This window comes from Echinops telfairi, unplaced genomic scaffold (assembly GCF_000313985.2).
Source record: "Echinops telfairi isolate 266 unplaced genomic scaffold, ASM31398v2 ScPeMD7_3533;HRSCAF=4204_0, whole genome shotgun sequence".
Classification (NCBI taxonomy): Eukaryota; Metazoa; Chordata; class Mammalia; order Afrosoricida; family Tenrecidae; genus Echinops; species Echinops telfairi.
In genome coordinates this window covers 98077185-98082612 of record NW_022107431.1, presented here as the reverse complement: position 1 = coordinate 98082612, position 5428 = coordinate 98077185, and positions in this window count along the sequence as shown.

Genomic DNA, 5428 nt, shown 5'->3' with positions numbered 1-5428 from the left:
ATTTGAAAACATAGAAAAATACCAGAATAATAGTTGTGGGATAACAAGCAAAATCTTAACATTCATGTTATTGGAAGTCAAAGGAAATGAGATATCAGTGCAAAACCAAATTTTACATTAAAATTATGTCTGAAAACTTTGTAATTTGGTAAAAGGCATTAATTTGGAGTTTCAAAAAGTTCAATGAACCTCACAAGGGAAAAAAACCAAAGTAAACCCATATCCTGAGCCAATATGATTAAATCACTGAAAATCAAAACTAAGGTTTGGTTGACTTATTTTATTCTAATTAAAATAAGTAATTCATGATTTTTCAAATAGACCAATTTATATATAAGCTTCTAAAAGGAGTCACTAGAAGACCGAATCATAAGGTACACATGGGAAGCAGATGTTTTCTATGTTGTTTTAGTTGTTTTGAATGAGAAAAGAACAAAGACATAGATGATCCCATGAAATAATAATTACTGCAGTCATGGCTGCTTAAAACCCAATGCTCCTTATAAACTTTTGAGATGGAAGAGCCAATCCTGTCCTTTACAACAATTTAAAAATTATTCAAGAGCCATAAATATATCTTCACTAACAAATGAAATGACAATTATCTGAATACTATCCCTTATTTTTTTTTCAACTTTACTTCAGAACCACAGATATGTAACAAAAGAACCACATATGACTCACGAGGTACAGTTTGCACAACACTGAACTAAACTAAAGTCAAGCTAATCAGAAAAAAAAAAGAGGCCGATAAACCATATAAACTCACTGGTTGGTGAAGTCAGTTCAAAAATCAAGTATTTGTTCATTTAATGGACAGAGTCCCTGAGAGGGACCCAAGTTGCCCCTAAAACTGGCCATCCTTCTAAAGGATAGTAAAATATAATTTGCAAGAACAGAAAAATGTTAAATGCCCAATAAAATCATGAGACGCTAGGACCACAAAGATAGAGCCCAGGTTTGTGAGACGATGTGCCTGGAAACACCTTCAGGAGGCCACAGAGGCAGAAAGTCCCTTGGTGTTTCTGTACAGGAGTCGAAAGCGTCGTGGTCCTCCCTCAGAGCACGTGGTGATTTGGAATGTCTGCCTTTGGGGTTAGCAGCTAATCTGAAACTTTTCCATTTCCATTGAGAAAGATCAATTGCTAAAAAGAAGAGCATCAGGCTTGGTAACCTGAGGGTCATTATGGATGAGGGAAACCCTCAATGAATGCACTTACCTGTAACCATAACCAGGGAAGAAAACAACCAATAATCATGAAGCGGACTCAGGGCTCTGACAATGTGACTCAGCTCTAACTGTACAGCAACCCAAACAACAAAAACCAAAAATCCATGTGATCCCTAAAATGATAGTTATCTATCTCTTCCACTCCCTCCATGTTTCTTCTATTAAAATATATTCATTTATTTTGAATGAATGTATTTTCTTTAGAAATATTTTATTGCCCTTTATTTTCAAAAGTTATTTGCATGTAAAGCAAAACAGCCAAAACACTACTATGGGGTTGCTTTTGACTCAGCCACCATTTCCTAATACTTTGAATACTTTTTTCATAAGTAATACATGCTGACTTTTACCATTTCTGTAAAATTTCCCAGTGATCTTTCACACTGGGCTAGAATTGGTTTTGGGGTTTCTGAAGGAAATCTTCCTGGGAGCAGACATCCTTATCTTCCTCCCTGTGGAGAGCACCAGTGGAGGCCATGACACTCCATTGACTTTCCACAGGATCAGGTTTACTGGAGGGATTAACACTCTGGGTCAATTACAGTTCTCAATTGGCTCAATGAAACAAGGATGCTACTTGAAATATTGAAAAGAAGGCCGAAACATAATTACAAAAGTAAATACACACGCAAACCACCAGCTAAGGTAAGGAGTAAAATAAGCAAAGTTCTAGAAATAGATTGAAGTTTGGAGAGAAGACTTGTGTGTTGGTTAGATTTTATGTCTGCTCAATGTGACTGAGTGCAGATAGGCCTGAAGTTCAACCACACACAGTTTGTTACCATCATATCAAGACATATAAGCCCGAGGCCTGAGGCTGTCGCAAGGAGGTCAGTGTCAGTGCTTCTGGAGATGACTTGAAGGCTAGGTATCAGGCCGACAGAGACTTGGAAGAGCTGCTGCGGTCTTCTCTTCCCAGTGCTTAGTTGGCTCTACATATATCAGGAGATCGGCACAGGCTCAAAGGGAAGCCCTGAATGAGCTGCTCCTCTTCTCAATTCCCAGCGTACCTGTTGCTATAAGTAGTAGATTTAGACACGTCCTCAACAAAGGTCAGCCTGCTGGAAAGCAATCAGGAGGTAGGCAGTTACTCAAAGATAAGTCCCAGATGCGCTGCCACGGCTGCCTGCTCTTCTCATCTCATTGCCTAGCTTGCCTATGATATAAGTGGTAGATCTCCAAAGGCGTATGGTACCCAGTCCAGCATACCTCGTCAGTGCCTGGCTGGCTTTGATCTATCATTCCGTCATTGAAGCGTACTTGTACCATTGCTGTTATCAGATGCTGCTTGTCGAGGCACCATAAGAGTCGATCTGGAAGTTGTCACTAAAGGATGGTCCTCTCATTCCCTAGGAAAATGCTTACATTCTCTTGTACGCATCACATGCTTATATATTTTTTTCTGCTCTAGATAAAGTCCTTTAGCTAAAACAAGGTGAGAGACTTTCTCTTTGTACTTCCTCAGAGAACAAACGGGTTTGAACTCTGAATTTGTTGTTAGCCTTCCTACCCACTATGCCACCAGGGCTCCTTTTATTTGCATATACGTGAGCAAAATATTTTACTATGATTTTTGAAATTTTCTCTTTCATAGTTATTTACCTTCTCCTTTAAAGTTTAACACATTTGGCTTTTTACCCTTTTTTTCCCTGTTTATATTAGCCTCTGACTAATCTATTATGCACAATAAAGTTATTCCATCATGAAACCCGAGTTATTTTGCTTAATGTAGTTAGAAAAATCCCCATTCCAAAATGCAGTTAGCCTAAGGTACTTAATGCAGTATATGTGGAATTTCTATAACTCACTACATTGTTTAAAAGCAGAAGGGTCAGAAGAAGATGTCGCCAAAAAGGGCCAGATAATCCAAAGAGCCTTTCCTTATTTACCAGATGGTGATTAAAATACAGGAGGGAGGGGAGAGGGGGGAGGGAGAAAATGAGCAAATGATATTGAGGGCTAAAGTAGAGGGCAAATGATTTGAGACTGATGAGGGCAACAGGTGTACATATGTGCTTGACTCAATGTATGTATGGACTGTGATAAGAATTGTATGAGTCCTCGATAAAATAGTTTTAAAAAAAGAATAATGAGGGTAATAAATGTACAAATGTACAAATGTGCTTTATACAATTGATGTATGTATGGATTGTGATGAGTGGTATGAGCCCCCAATAAAATGACTTTAAAAAAAAAATCTAGGCCCCATTATTTAGTTAGTCAACAAAGACAAATGTTCTGCTCTGTTCGCTTGCTCATGCTCAAAAGCTGTCTCTCATAGTTATTCTGAAACCTACATTAATGTAAAATATCTATATGTGACTCCCCAAAGTATAAATTCCAAAGCCAGATGTATATATTATCTATGGATTCTGATTTTAAGTAGGACACCACACAGACCATCTGCTCTGGTCTCTTCACTGGTATATCTTCTAGATGAGAAAATCTCTTTCTTCCTCTGTGTCGGAGTAGTTAAATTGTCTGTCCTGCTTCAGGGCAAGATGCCTGCATTTCAGATGACAGTCATAAGGTAATATAAAATGTAAGTACACCCTAAAACCTAAAAATCTGAAACTATAATCCATAACCATTTGACCAATCCGTTGAACCTTTTCATTAAACCATGTTCTTTGATAGCAAAGATTGGTTTATATAAGTAATTTTTTACATTTAAATTTAGAAAACAAGTGAAAATAAATAATTTTCAACTTGTGTCTTGCCATTAATAGGAGGGTTACATAAGATTTTATCTGGAAGAAAGTACGCTAGTAAAGTATTTCAAAACATACTTCTAAATGATTGACTAATTTTTAATCATGACCTTGATTTTGTTAGGTGTCAAAGAGTCAGTTTCAACTCAGAGACAGTACACTGTCCAGTTTTGTGCCATTTTCACAATTGTTAGGATTGAACCCATTGTTGTAGCCACATTGCCAAATCATTTCAATGAGCGTTCTGTATATATAAATATAAATAAATATATATCTATGTATGTATGTATATATATATATAATAGATAATTTTACAGCATTTGATAGATTAATTTCAGGTCAGCAGAAACTCATAAAATGAACAAAAGGAGGGATTATATTGGACATATTTCCCTATTTCTCTTAATATATTACTGCATTTCATTGTTTTCACTTAAGTCACTAAAGTTTAGTTCATCCTTGACTTTTTCAGCAACATTCCTGAGTTACTCCTCTGAGAACAACGGAAGTAGCAGTTCCCAGTCCAAGCAATTCTGATGCTAGTTTCCTTGGGGCAGCTTGCACTTCTCCTCTCAGCTCGTTTTCATCTAGATAATGCTTTACAGCCGGCAAACCCAAACCAAGCCAGTTGCTAGGACGTGAGTTTCCACTCCGGTTGACTTTCTGTGTGTCAGAACCGAGCTCGTTTCCACCGGCTTACAGTGGCTGCATTTTTTGCAGAAATGGATTACTAAACCTTGGCTGAATTCAATTCCCTTCCCTTTTGGTTAGAGGCAAAGAATTTAACAATCTGCACTCCCCAGTGACTCCATGCCTTTATTTAAACAAGAAAGATGCTATTTTGGTCAGCACACTGGGCATACAGAACTCAACAATGAACATGCAGACCTCATCTTTACAGGCACGGAGACTTTAATACTGTGCAGATAGTATCTCTCTGTTCCTATTGCCCTTAGAGTTTCATACTCTACCTGCCATCAGATATTGATTTTATTGTCAAAAAATCAAGATAATACTATTCTCCCCAAGATAGTTCAAACTGTGTAAAATCTTCTAATTATGGGATGAGAAATTCAGATACAAGTGATGTCCAGGATGAGGTAAGGGGCTGGGTCAGGTGATGATACCTTAACTAAGGAAAATGGCAACACACCCATTCAAATTCTGAATCAACCCACAGTCACCTCTTCCTTTCCCTCTCACGTACCTCCCGGCATACATTTTAAACTCTAGCCTTGCGGTTTTGAGCCCGGTGTGTTCTTCCTGCATCAATGAATAGCTGCTCTTTCTCATATAGCCAGCCTTCCTCGAACCTCTTAGCCAATTCTCCTACGTCACTCTTCCTCGAGACCCCAGTGACAGTGCTAAAAGCAGCAATCTCAGAATTACTCCGTTGCTCCTTTTAATTCCATGGGGAAAGTCGTGTATGTGTCTAATCATTGTGAGTTTATTTTCCCTACACACTTCAGGAGACCCTCTGCTAATA